Here is a 14,993-nt window from a genome sequence, read left to right on the forward strand (position 1 = left end):
TCACAACTCAAAAAGGGCAGGAAGAAGGCCATGGAGTTCCCAGTTTCTCCCATAACCAGAAGTGGTCCAGTGTGGCCACAGAAAACACTTGTGGGAAAAAAAATATGATATTGTTCAAGCATGAGACTAGTCATGCATATATGTTCTGTCATCTTATCTTAAAAACAAAAAGCCAAGAGGTGTAAGGAATAAATTAAAGACAGAGGAAGGAGTGAAAATGTCAGGAAGTTGAGAAAAAGAGGCTGGTGTTTTTTCCTTTTTTTTTTTGAGACAGGGCCTCAAGCTGTCACCCTGGGTAGAGTGCCAGGGCATCACAGCTCACAACAACCTCCAACTCCTGGGCTTAAGTGATCCTCTTACCTCAGCCTCCCAAGTAGCTGGGACTACAGGCACCCACCACAATGCCCAGATTTTTTTTGGTTGTATTTCTCTTTTTGTTTGGCAGGCCCGGGCTGCATATGAACCTGCCAGCTCTGGTGCATGTGGCTGGCACCTTAGCCGCTTGAGCTATAGGTGCCTAGCCAAAGGTTGGTGTTTTAAAGAATAAAGTTGGCTTTTTTTCTTTACGTTGGTTTCAAAGGAGTAATTGATGACCTTGAATACTGATAACAGTTGAATAATCTTAATCCCAACACCCATAACTAAACAAATACAACTTCAGGCACACAGAACAAAATACAGAGAGGCAGATTTATTTTAACTCTATAGTGAAAGACAGATGCAGAACATTTGGTGTAATTTCTTTATGAGTTTCAACATATGCATGAGCAATCTGAAGACTTTTAAATGAAGTCTCATAAGAAAAAGAACACTTTGTTGTTTTAAGTAGATATTCTCTTTTCAGTTAGGTCAACTAGTTCACACACAAAATTTTTCATAAATTTACCTTTCAAAATATTATGCTTACATACACCATTTTGACACATGGAAGCCTTATGTTTCTCCCAAATTTTTCTTCTTAAATCATGACTTACTTTAGAATATTGTTATATTTGGTTTTGTCCTACATAAAACTATTCTCTTTCCTTTTAATTTTACTTACCATCCACGTTTCTTCATATTTATGACTTTTTTCACATCTCTATTTACCTACTGGTTTCTTCTTGCTTTAATATTTTTTTCTACTTTGAAAGAAAATGCCATCCCTGTTAAGTATTTTCTTTTTAAAGACCTGAGAAAGGAGGCCTATGGATTAAAGGATTTAGGTCTCTAAATTTTTTTTTTTTTTTTGTACAGACAGAGTCTCACTTTATCACCCTGGGTAGAGTGCCATGGCATCACACACCTCACAGCAACCTGCAACTCCGGGCTTAGGCGATTCTCTTACCTCAGCCTCCCAAGTAGCTAGGACTACTGGCGCCCATCACAATGCCCAGCTATTTTTTGGTTATTGTTGCAGTTTGGCCAGGGCTAAGTTTGAACCCACTACCCTCCATATATGGGGCTGATGCCCCACCCACTGAGCCACAGGAGCCGCCCTAGGTCTCTAACCTTAAGTTAAGAGTTCATCCAAACAATAGCATACAGCAGTTGGAAAGCACTAAAAGGGAAAAAAATCGAGTGAGCAGAGGGTTTTATTTATTTATTTATTTTTTAGCAGAGGGACTTTAGAGCACACAGCAGGTTTGTATTTTGCCTTCCATTCCTAAGACAGATATAGGAGAGGGAAACAGAGGCCCAGAATAACCAAGGAGAGCAGAGGAGTGGCTCTAATGTTATTAACATCAGTTTATTTGCTGTGTGAGAGAGAGACAGCTACCCAACCATCAGCCATCCCAGCATCAAAAAGTAGATCTTGTTCTGAAGCAAGAGTGTGTCCATCACATTGAAAGAGTTCCAGAAGGACAGTGCTAGTTCAGGGATTTCACTGGGTCTAGAAGGTGAGTATGATTCCCTGTCTCCAGGAGAGGCAAGGTCACTTCCAGTAAATCTCTCTAGTAGTGAGGACACGGTCCTAGGAGAAGCCCATTCCTGAGCCATTTATTTTGTTTTGTTTTGTTTTGTTTTGAGACAGAATCTCACCCTTAGTACAGTGTTGTGGCATCAAGGCTCAAAGCAGCCTCAAACTCCTGAGGGATTCTCTTGCTTCAGCCTCCCAAGTAAGCTGGGAATACAGGCACCTGCCAGAACACCAGGCTATTTTTAGAGACAAGGCCACCCTCTAGCTCATGCTGGTCTCAAACCTGTGAGCTCAGGCAATTCACTTGCCTCAGCTTCCCAAGTGCTAAAATTACAGGCGTGAGCCATCGTCCTCGACCCACTGAGTGATTTGTTACTCCAGAAACACGTAGTCATTGTGAGCAAAGGGCTCAGTCCTGGTGTCTTCTTGCCTGAGCCTCTAGAGTAACTCTGTACCTGATAATCTTCTTCCATAGTGGTAGTGAGCAAGGATACCCTGGAAAGGTGAGGTCTAGGAAAACAGAGGGCTTCTCAAGGAGACCCCAGGGATACATCTGAGTCAGTGTAACCCCTGGAGCCAGTCTTGCAAATCAAGCTAATATTGAGACCCCAAATTAAAATATATAGAGAGTCTCAAAAGGGGGGAATGAGAGAGGATACCCAGGAAGCGTGAGGTCTAGAAGAACAGAGGTTTCTCAAGGAGACCCTAAGTATATACCTGCAAGGTACTCCCCATGGTGACTCAGGTCTTAGGAATTTGTGGAAACATAAGTTCCTGGGATCTGAATATTTCCACTTCTGTGAAATCCTTTGGCTCTGCTCGGGCTGGAACAGCTTCTCCAGCGGGAGATTTAAACTGACCAATGAGAAAGGTACCTGTGGAGTGGAACTTTCTGACTGGGGATGAAAAGGAGAAGACCAAGCCAGTCAAGAAATGTGGCCATTTTGAATTCTTCTGTGCCCTTTGCTCTTCCAGCTGAAATAAAATGGTGTTGGGGTATTCTTTCTCTCCATTGGACCTCATCTTCCTAGAGCATTTTTGGTTCCCTGACCAGTAACTGAGACCACCCGTGGAGAGAACAGGCTCAGATGCACCTGGTAGTTGCTACCAACCCTCTGGGCACCCAATGGGGGCCCTGATCAGCCTGCACAATGTGAACCACTGAATGCTTCAGGGAGTCAGCTTGGCTTCCCTGTGTAGACACCTGGACTAGGTAGGGAAAGGGTCCCCTTGACAGGCCTTCAAAGAGTCAAACACTGAAAGGAATTGATATACAGGAAGTAGCACCTGCACAGGGAGAGGCAAGGTAGGATCAATCCATGGTTTCTACTATTTGAGTGAAAGCAGGGTTCGGATCAACCCCTGGGTGTTAGATAGTTGGCAGGTCTGGTGAGAAGTGTATGAGAGAGTGTGGGTGTGGTGGGACTGAGACTGGACAACAAGGGTGGGGTTCCCACTTCCCCTCACAGGGCCTATGGGAGTGTTGGTTCACCTTCTATGGCTAAGTGGCAGTTCAAGTGGGAAACTGAGGCTGCCCAGGTTTAGAAATGGGTTGGAATTGTGTGCATGTGAGTGCTTGGAAACTGACTGAGATAGGTCTTAATAGGCGGGGTTTCACAGGGCAGAATGACTGTGTGACTGGTCCCTGTCTGTAACCCTGTTCATAACTATAACGTTCATAATCTGTAACGTGTTTGTGGTTTGTCTGAGGGAAGGAAATGAGAAAAACACAGGGAATCACACCCTGTTAGGAACTGTTCTGAAGCATTTTGGAAAAGTCTCATGGGAGACTGCTGTAACCATGTCACTGAAGAGATTGAGAACTTTGAAGAGGAAAGACTCAAATGCCTTGATGTTCAGGTGATTGTGGTAACCTTTAAGATAAAATTAGTTTTCGACCTATTATTAAAGTTCAAATGGTCAGTGATTATTAAACTGTCACCTCTGTAACATTTTTAACTTTTCTAAATTCAGCTGTGAGCTTATGTTCTTGATTTTCAGCCTCTAAATTCCATGAGGCCTAAGGGCATGTTCCCCATACTTAGGCCAGCAGCTGCAGGGCACAGTCTGACCCACATGGCCCCTTTGTCCCTGCTCCAACTTTGCCCACTGGCTATTCTGAGAGAAACTGGATGTTCCAGGTTTTCTGCTTTCTGTCTCAAACACAGGTCCAGTCCTTTGTGGCCATCTTTGATACCACATGGCCATGTGATACTTAGGAGGACAATGAAAAGACATCAGAGAGGGTGCCTGTGTTGTGGTTGCTACTGGAATTTCTTTCTTCAGTGAGTCCTTGGTCTTGGGGATTCAAGAAATGAGCCCTAGTCCACAGACCAATGATAAAATGAGATTTTGTTGTACAGAGGGGCATGCAGAGGGAGAAGAGAGTGCCAAAGCTTCTGCAGGGGGGAGGAGTTCCAAGCTGGAAGTCTCATGCTTTGGTCCTTTGTCTAGGGGTAAATATTGACCCTCAAAGAAATTTTGGCCAGGATTTGTATGTGGAAAGCACCTTTAAAAGCTGAATGAGTGTTTTAATAAATAATTGCTTTTCCTCCCCTGAGGCAAGGTTATTAGGTCTTTGCAATTTTTGTTAAAGGTAGGGAATTAGGGTGTGTACTCCCTACTCTGAGTGGAGCCACTCAAAATGTTTCAGGCTCCTTTGTTTGTGTCCTTGCTGGAGTTCAGAGGGTGTGGCCTGCAGGGTGTAGCCTGTTTGTGCCTAGAGATGGGAGTCTGATTTCTGAGCTCACCTTAGCCTGAAAAACAGGGGTGCCTGTCTAGCCCTGACTGGGAAAATCCTGTATCAATGTTATATTCCATAAAATGTCTGTCATTTGTAAAATGTAAAAATTTGATTGTCTAAATTGTTTGGGAAACTGAGTGTTTGTCAAAGAATAACATTCTTGACTTTCAAACCTTCTAATTATCAGTTTAGCCAAATGAATAATTACCTTCATAGTAAATTGTGATCCTGTTTTATCAAAAGTGGTTTTGTGAGAGTAAAAGAAAAATAGACATAAAGAAAAATGGCATTGTGTAAGCAAAAGATCTCGTGGGGTAAATTTTGTCTTGAAACAGAATGACTATTTAAGAAAGTGATAGACGGGTGGCGCCTGTGGCTCAGTGAGTAGGGCACCGGCCCCATATGCCGAGGGTGGCGGGTTCTAAACCCAGCCCCGGCCAAACTGCAACAACAACAAAAAAATAGCCGGGTGCTGTGGTGGGCACCTGTAGTCCCAGCTACTTGGGAGGCTGAGGCAAGAGAATCGCTTAAGCCCAGGAGCTGGAGGTTGCTGTGAGCTGTGTGATGCCACGGCACTCTACCAAGGGGCATAAAGTGAGACTCTGTCTCTACAAAAAAAAAAAAAAAAAAGAAAGTGATAGACAACCTAGAAGGTTTAGAATGTTTGAAAACTGTCTGTGCCAGATTGAATAAGGTTCATAAAAGGAAATTTGTGAAGGAATTTGCATGTAATCCAGTTGACTATCCAGTATTGCCTTTAGAATCTTTTGGCTAGTTTAAACAAATTTTAAGCCTTTGATGTTTGACAAATCTTCCAAAATCAAAACTCTAAATTTGGTCTTTTTGAAATACTAAGACCACTGAAAGTCTGAGACATATTAGGCTTATTTGGTATGTTAAAAATTTATAGGAGATATTTTCAAATATGAAATGATGGTTAATTTTCTGTGGCTTTTCTTTGTATGTATGTTCCAATATTATAAAATACTGGGGCGGTGCCTGTGGCTCACTGGGTAGGGTGCTGGCCCAATATACCGAGGGTGGCAGGTTTAAACCAGGCCCCAGCCAAAATGCAATAATGAAATACCAGGGTGTTGTGGGAGGCACCTTTAGTCCCAGCTACTCGGAAGGCTGAGGCAAGAGAATCACCTAAGCCCAGGAGTTGGAGGTTGCTGTGAGCGGTGACACACAAGCACTCTATAGACCACAATAAACTCAGGCTCTGTCCTTTAAAAAAAAAAATACATATATATATATATATGTATGATATATTACATATATAATACTGGACTACCTTAGTGCATATTGTCAGTAATAATTCTAAGTAATCTCAGAAAGTGTTTTTGTAACTGGCTGAGTCCAAAGTTTGCCCTTCAGGGAAATATTAGAAAAGGCTAGAGATGGCTCAGTGCCTGTGGCTCAAGCAGCTAAGGCACTAGACACATACATACACCTGAGCCGGCAGGTTCAAATCCAGCCTGGGCCCGCCAAACAACAATGATGGCTGCAACCAAAATAAAGCCAGGCATTGTGGCAGACACCTGTAGTTCCAGCTACTTGGGAGGTAGAGGCGGGAGAATCACTTGAGCCCAGGATTTGAAGGTGCCTGTGAGCTGTGATGCCACAGCACTCCACCCAGGTCGAAACTTGAGGCTCTGTCCCCAAAATAAAATAAAATAGGCTAGACAATTCGCTCAAATTCAAATTTTTGATGACTTTGGAAATTAAATACCATTGTACTAAAAGTAAGCTTCTAGGACTTTAATTAGAAAGCTAACATGTCCATGACTATCACCCACCTAACTTCAAATAGAACAAAAATCAGTTACATGGAACAGAGCTGATTGTTATAGCATTTTTGCTTGAAACATTGCTGATTCTTTCTGTGTTCTGTTTTCCAGAAGTCAAAAAACCATTTTCTGTCTCCTGGAGCTATTTGTAACATTCAGCAACGTATGTACTTATAGATAGAATTTGAAACATTTATTTTTCTCTCTCCTTGATTTTTCTGGAATTTGAAAGCCATTTGTAAGTATTCTTAATTTCTGACAATACAGTTATTTTCATAAGTTCAATAAGAATCTGTTTTGTTCTATAGGCACTGGTTATTTTATGAAGGCTTTGACTGGAATAGCATTTTCAGAGGTGTCCAGACTGTGTTAAGGAAGTAAGATCGACTTTAAAGGCCAATAAGAAAGCCCTTGGAAAGACAAGCCAAATACCTCACCAATAACATTTCCTGATGTACTGTGAGTGAAGAATGTCACTTTCTGACAGGTCCAGGAATCACAATGTGTTTGGGGATTTAAGAGGAATTTACCCAAGGCATACAGGTATCTAATGGCACACATGAAACCTGGGCTTGTGGAACACTTTCAAGTCTGACCTGAGATTTTGTATAAAAGGTTCCAGCAATACCAATTTTAAAAGGAAGAAAAGCCTAGATGGCTAATAATTATTCTTACTGCACTTTACGAAAATAGACCAAGTATACTGAAAGTACAGTTTATTTTGGCAAGTGAATTACTTCTGCTATAATTGGTTTTTAGTAAAGTGAGAAATTAGAGAGAAAAAATGGTTCAAAAGAAAAAAACTTGTGTCCCACCTGTATTAAGATTCCAGCCTTGTCTGGAATGCCAGCTCATAAAGTGAGACATAGCTGTTTTACTAAACTGATCTGTCAAATGAGACTAAGTGACTGGCCAAAGAGTATAAAATTATATATAGCAGTTATATTTACGATGAAGCCTTATGGTTCAACAAAGGTCACCTGTTGGCTACACTGGGAAAAATTTGTGTAGTATCTGCTATGAGTATTTGTGTAGTATCTGCTAAGATAGTAGTATCTGCTATGTCTACATACATACCTCAGGAAAAATTGGAACCTGAATGGAATTTCCCAGTAAATGGTGTGACTGTAACACAGCCTTACAAGTGGCCCCACAGCCAACTGATGTTCAGGAATGTTCACTTGCATTGCCCAGAACTTTGGATCAGTCTGGTAGAGACTCAAAGCTAAGTATTATCTTAAGAACAGTGCTAAGTCTATAAATAGTAAGAATAATGTTCTCATTTTGTGAACCTTTGCCTTGAAATCCAGAACTTGCAGATATTTGTAGGTAACTGCTAAATGGTTTCATTCTCTTACCCTACATCCAACCTTGACTTCGTCCCTGTCAGTGTAAGAGAGACAGAAAGCCACAAACGTAAGCAAGGTGGATGAGGTCATGGAGAAGCCAGATGAAAGCCCTGTGGATTTATCTGAAAGGCTGTGTGAAATATACAGACTGGCCTAACCACTGAATGAAGTTACTAAGGTAGGAGAAAACAGGCTAATTGAGTAGAAATCTGGCCTACCAAATGCCTTCAGGAGGCTAAAAGAAAAACGGTGGGCAGTCCTGTTGCCAGGGCTCCCTAACCTGGCCAAGCCTTTTGAATAGCACATTATCAGGAAGAAACAAATAGAACAGCTGGGGGAGTGCTCACCCAGAATGTAGCATCCTGGGCAAGACCAGTTGCTTATCTCTCTATGCAACTTGATGGAGTCTCAAAAGGATGCCCTCATGCCTAAGAACACTTGTAGCCACTGCCATGCTGGTGCAAGAGGCTGATAAGATGACTTTGGGACAAAAGTTAAGAGTCTGGGTATCATATGCAGTGGTCACTTTTTTTTTTTTTTTTTTTTGAGTCAGAGTCTCACTTTGTCGCCCTCGGTAGAGTGCCGTGCCATCACAGCAACCTCCAGCTCTTGGGCTTAGACAATTCTCTTGCCTCAGCCTCCCGAGGAGCTGGGACTACAGGCACCTGCCACAATGCCTGGCTATTTTTTTTTTTATTTTTGTTGCAGTTTGGCCAGGGCTGGGTTTGAACCTGCCACCCTCGGTATATGGGGCCAGCACCCTACTCACTGAGCAACAGGCACTGCCTGTAGTGGTTACTCTTATGAACCAAAGAGTATGATTGGTTGACCAATTAATGCCTCACCAAAATCAAAGCTTACTGTGTAAAAATCTGAAGTTGGTTATAGAAGTTGTATGCATGAGGCCATGCACTTAGAACAGAGGCAAAAGAAAATTAAGAGGGTTTTAGGGAGACACTTCTATATTCCCCTGTTGGCCACACTTGGCAAGAAAGTCAGCCAGCATTGTGTGGCACGCAACCAACACAATGCTAGACAGGAACCATCCCTGCCACCTACAATTCAGTCCTACAGGGAAGCCCCTTTTTAAAATGTGCAAATGGACTAAACTGAGTTGTCCAAATGTGGAGGAGATCAGTACTTATGAGTTTTGGTCTGCGCATACTCAGAATAGTTTAAGCCTTTCCCCAGTAGGCTGAAATTAGTAAAAGTGTTTCCCAGAGAAATCATTTCATGGTTTAGGTTGCCACTCTGGTTTAAATTTGACAATGGGGGCAGTGCCTTTGCCTCAGTGCGTAGGGTGCCGGCCCCATACACCAAGAGTGATGGGTTCAAACCCAGCCCTGGCCAAACTGCAACAAAAAATAGCTGGCCTGTGGGACTAAACACTTTTAGTCCCAGCTACTTGGGAGGCTGAGGCAAGAGAATCGCGTAAGCTCAGGAGTTGGAGGTTGCTGTGATGCCACAGCACTCTACTGAGGACAATAAAGTGAAACTCTGTCTTAAATAAATACATAAATACATTTGACAATGGGCTAGCCTTCATAACAGAAATAGTGCAAATGATAGCTAAAGCTTTGAATGTCACCTGGAAACTACATAGGCCTCAAAGCTCAGGGAGAGTACAGTCAAGAACAGGGCCATAAGATCAGGAATCAGTAAACTCTGCCAGGAAGCAAAACTTAATTGGATACAGGCCTCTATCAACCCTCTGCAATTTAGCAGGGACTCCTAAAATAATTGGGAGAGACTGAATTGAACAGGCAGAAGCCCTAGGAAGAGTACCAAGGAAGATCTCCACTAGGTTAATGAACTGTATTCTTTTATGTCTGTACATCCTTGTCTATAGGGGAATCAAGTGTAGGTCAAGGGTCAGAACTCAGTCTCTCTGAAACCAAGATAGGAAGGACTAACACCATCATCCTGACCACATGCACACTGGTGAAGTTGGAAGAGAGCCTAGCCTGGATTCATCACAGCCAGCTGAAGAGAGCTTCACTGCCCCGTGGGAAGCAAAGATTAACTTTTAAGATGGTCAACATGCCCTGCTCCAGCCACGAACTAGGAGCTGGCTGGTCAACGCATGGCTGAATCCTGAGGAAACTCCTTAAGGGATTTGTCTAAGTCCAATTGTGAAAAAATTGTATCCAATTGTGGGGAAAGTACAGATGTGATCTGTACACCCACACCACTAAGATAGGACAAAAGGTGAGTCCTTTATATCTTTTATGAATGTAAAGGCACTCAGAAGGGAGCTTGTGCTCATAATCAGACACAGTACTACATATGTGACACAGGGAAAAGTAAAGACCCATATGTATATTAGACCCCCAGCACAGTACAATTAAGGCCTGGGTAAAAAACCCAAGAGGTGTCACAGACTTTGAAATCTGAATGCTCATTCTGACCAGGGAAATAGGAAAGTCCAGAGAGGTGACTCTGAAGTTTACTGCCTATAGTGCCATATGAGGTGCTGCAGGAGTGGGGAAAGAAACTGTAAGACAGATCAGAAATAGCTCTATGCCTTAGATTTTATACAAAAGTGATGTAAAGTCGAATGTGAAAATGTATACTAGAGAGCACTTGGCACAGTGAGGACTGCAGCAAAAGAAATGTGCTCAAAAGAAGTAGCGAAGGCAGATTGCTCCATAGAGTCAGTGTAACCCCTGGAGCCAGTCTTGCAAATGAATACCAGCTCCTGCGTAATCAAGCTGATATTGAGACCCCTAATTAAAATATATATGGAGTCCCAAAAGGAGAGAATGAGAGAGGAAACCCAGGAAGGGTGAGGTCTAGGACCACAGAGGTCTTCTCAAGGAGACCCCAAGTATACACTTGCAGGGTCCTCCACATAGTGACTCAGCTCTTAGGAATTTGTGGAAACTTAAGTTCCTGGCACCTGAAAATTTCTGCTTTTGTGAAATCCTGTAGTACTGTGAGGGCTGGAACAGCTTCTCCCACTTGATTCAAACTGACCAATAAGAAAGGTACCTGTGGGCTGGAACTTTCTGCCTGGGAATAAAAGGGAGAAGACTAAGCCAATCAGGGAATGTGACCATTTTGAATACTTCAATGCCTTTTGCTCCTCCAGCTGAAATAAAGCCCTTCCTCTAATGAAAATGGTGTTCGGGTACTCTTTCTTTCCACTGGGCCTGGTCTTCCCATAACAATAGTAACCATTTCAGGGCGGCGCCTGTGGCTCAGTGAGTAGGGCGCCGGCCCCATATGCCGAGGGTGGCGGGTTCAAACCCAGCCCCGGCCAAACTGCAACAAAAAAATAGCCGGGCGTTGTGGCGGGCGCCTGTAGTCCCAGCTGCTCGGGAGGCTGAGCCAAGAGAATCGCGTAAGCCCGAGAGTTAGAGGTTGCTGTGAGCCGTGTGACGCCACGGCACTCTACCCGAGGGCGGTACAGTGAGACTCTGTCTCTACAAAGAAAAAAAAAAAAAAAAAAAAAAAAAACAATAGTAACCATTTCAAAGCTTCCTTCTGCTCTTGGGCCCTGTGGCTGTCCTGGCTTTCTCTCACTGTCTCTTCATCCCCATTCTGGTTAGCCAGACCTTAAAAATTTGATTTAACATTCTGCTTGTGGAATATTTTTTAAGCCTTTAAATATCAGGTCTAATTGGATGATGAAATGGATTGTAGAGATGAAGAAAAATGGAGATGAGGCAGGGGTAGGTAAGGAGCTACATTACCTGGAAGTGAAGACATTGAGAGAGATGTAGGTGTAATAAATAATCTGCAGCAGGCAGAGGGAATTCAGAATGTCTACTGTACCATTAGTTTATCTTGCTGAACATGTAAATTTTCCTTCCAGATTTTGGTACCATAAGGTCACATATGGGACCAGATGTCAGGTGTGTGTTCCCTGTTTTTCTGTTCCAAGTACAAAAGAATGGTTACTGGTACTAAGACAGTGGAACAAATAGATACATGTACGGAAACTTCAACGTTAAATGACTTCGTGCTCCAGAAAGGAACACATCTACATTTTCATGAGGAGAAGACTATGGGTTTAGTAAAATGTTTCCCCTTTATACTGATTTTCCAATTCCATGTTAACTGGTGTGGAGGTAAAAATATTCATGACTTTTCCTGGAGAGGGGGCAAACTTCCAAAATGGAAAGTCCTCTGATTTTCTATCCCTGTCAGGCAATTTCCAGAAGTTATCATTGTTTTTGTAAAGTGTGATAGAACTGTGTAAATTGTACTATGTCATTTAAAATAGGTCACTTCAGCCTACTGTCACTTGACTTGTAGGCACTCTCCAAAGATGTCAATTTGTGAACTTGGCCATGTCTCCACATTGTGGCCTATCTTCCTCTGAGACTCATTCTTGTAGAGCAAACGTCAGTTCGGTTTTTGGAAGCCTTCTTCAAATGCCAGCTTTTCTTTCCAGGAAGCCCCCTCTGGTCAATTTGTTCCTCATACTATGGACAAAGGATCTCCTAGTGTCATCTGCCCCATCTCTCCCTGCCCAACTAACAGGATAAACACAACTTTAAGGCTTTGAGATATGATTGGCATTTTTGGAGTATTTCATGCATATGAATTCTGATTAGAAATATTTCTCTATGAATTCTCTTATGTACTGAAATGTGTGAGTAGTGGTTATAGGATTTGATACTTTCTTCACATTTTTAGGCATTTTCTCTGTTATGAAATTTTCATATATAAAAAGGTTTCACCTTTTTTACACTTGTCAAGTTCTTCATATTTGTAGAGTTTCCTTTCAACATAAATTTTATTGTGTACAGAAAATGTGACTACTTCCCTAAGACTTTCCCACATCTCCATGCTGTTACAATATTTCTCTTGTAATAACAGAACTCTGGGAGACTGAAGTGAATGCATCACTTGATCACATGTCTTTGACACCAACCTAAGCAAGACTAACACTCCAGGCTAGGTGTGGTGGCTCATGAGTGTAATCTTACCATTCTGGGAGTCCAAGGCAGTTAGATCCTGGAGCACAGGAGTTCAAGACCAACCTGAGCAACAGTGATCCCCTGTCTCTAAAAATAGCCAGACATTGTGGTGGGCACCTGTAGTTCCATCTGCTTGGGAGGCTGAGGCAAGAGAATCACTCGAGCCCAGGATTTTGATGTTGATGTGAGCTGTGACACCACAGCACTCTACCAAGGGTGACAAAGTGAGACTCTGTCTCAAAGGTAAGAAAAAGAAAAGAGTAAGACCCTATGTCCATCACAAATACAAAAATCAGTTGGGCATGGTGGCACATGCCTATAGTCCCAGCAATTTATGAGGCCAAGACAAGATCTTTTCAGCCCAGAAGATTGAGGAGGTTGTGAGCTATTACAACACCATTGACAAAACACTCTACTAAGTGTGACAGAAACTCTGATCCAAATACTTAAATATATATATATACATATATATATACACATATATATATACATATATATATACACATATATATATGTATATATATATACTTTTATGTATGTGTGTGCATATATATCTCACAGCAACCTCCAACTATTGGGCTCATGTGATCCTCTTGCCTCATATATATATGCACACACACATATAAAAAGGAAAGAAAAAAATTAGTAAATAATAATAAAATGAGCAAAATAGAATGAAAAGGGAAGTTTGTCTTATTTACACCACAGACTTTACCCTATCTGAAGACAGCTTGTTGTATTCCGAGTAAAATTATAAATTTCAGCCTTGTTCACAAAAGGAAAATAGTGACACCAGATTTAATTCTTCTTGTTTCAGGGCCTTTCCAAACAAAGGTTGGTGTCTCCCATGAATGAGGGTGCTGAAAGAAATGGTGCTATAGTTTATAAGGCAGACCAGAGGTGCTGAAACCAAAGGGAACAGATTGTTACAGCAGCAGAGAGACTTCAAGACAACAGACAGATTCAGGTCTAGAAAGTGATGACAAGCTCTTCAAAGGAAATACGGGAAAATGCTTCACCTAGAAAATAACAGCACAATTCCACAGGCAAAACACTGTCAGAATGTAATGGTCCTCACTTTCTTACTCTTCTGTGCGTCATTGTCTTGTAGGATAAATCCGTATCACAAAGTTTGTGAAAGGTGGCTTTTCTAATTCATAAAAATAAATGCGAGGTTACAACATGTACAAAATATTAGGGTGACATGATGGTCTTCTTCAGGCTGGTCTCAAATCCATGAGCTCAGGCAATCCATCCACCCACTCAGGCAATCCCAGAGTGCTAGGATTACAGGCATGAGCCACCATGCCTGCCTGGCCTTTCAAAAATTACCTTCACATTACACAAATGTTCCACACAAACATAATATATATTCACCAATAAATATGTGTTAAAATTAAGACAAGTTGCATAACTATTCACGTGCAGGATAAACAACCATGAGAAAATGTACTATTCATAAACCAAATATGCATAACACATAGGCAAATGAAGAGAAAAATAAAATTTCCAGTAGACATGTGGTTGATTTATATTTAACTTTTGTTCTCAATGTCTTAAAGTATACAGAGTTGAATTCTGTCAGACAAAATTATAATATATAAAGTATCCCAGAGTTACTCATAGACTGGAAACTGATATTTTACACACATATATACATATGTATTATTATTATTGTTGTTGTTGATGTTGTTGTTTTGCTGGGGGGCGGACAGAGCCTCAAGCTGCTGCTCTGGGTAGAGTGCTATGGTGTCATAGCTCACAGCAACCTCCAACTATTGGGCTCGAGTGATCCTCTTGGCTCAGTTTTTCTATTTTTTTAGTAGAGATGGAGTCTACTTTTTGCCCAGGTTGGTCTGAACTCATGAGCTCAAGTAATCCATTGTAGGATTATAGGCGTTAGCTACCGTGCCTGGCCTATATTGTATTTTATTTATTGATTTTTTAGAGACAGAGTCTCACTATGTCACCCTAGGTAGAGTGCCATGGCATCACAGCTCATACTAACCTCAAACTCTTGGGCTTAAGCAATTCTCTTGCCTCAGCCTCCCAAGTAGATGGGAGTACAGGTGCCTACCACAACACCTGGCTATTTTTTGGGTGCAGTTGTCATTGTTATTTAACAGGCCTTGGCCGTGATTGAATCTGCCACCTTCGGTGTATATGGCTGGCACCCTACTCACTGAGCTACAGGAGACGAGCCTATGTTTTATAAGTTTAATATTTTTATTTTAACACATATAAAAATACATAGGAAAATTATATTATGAATACTTTGTAAAT

The sequence above is a fragment of the Nycticebus coucang genome, chromosome 20 (assembly GCF_027406575.1).
Source record: "Nycticebus coucang isolate mNycCou1 chromosome 20, mNycCou1.pri, whole genome shotgun sequence".
Lineage (NCBI taxonomy): Eukaryota > Metazoa > Chordata > Mammalia > Primates > Lorisidae > Nycticebus > Nycticebus coucang.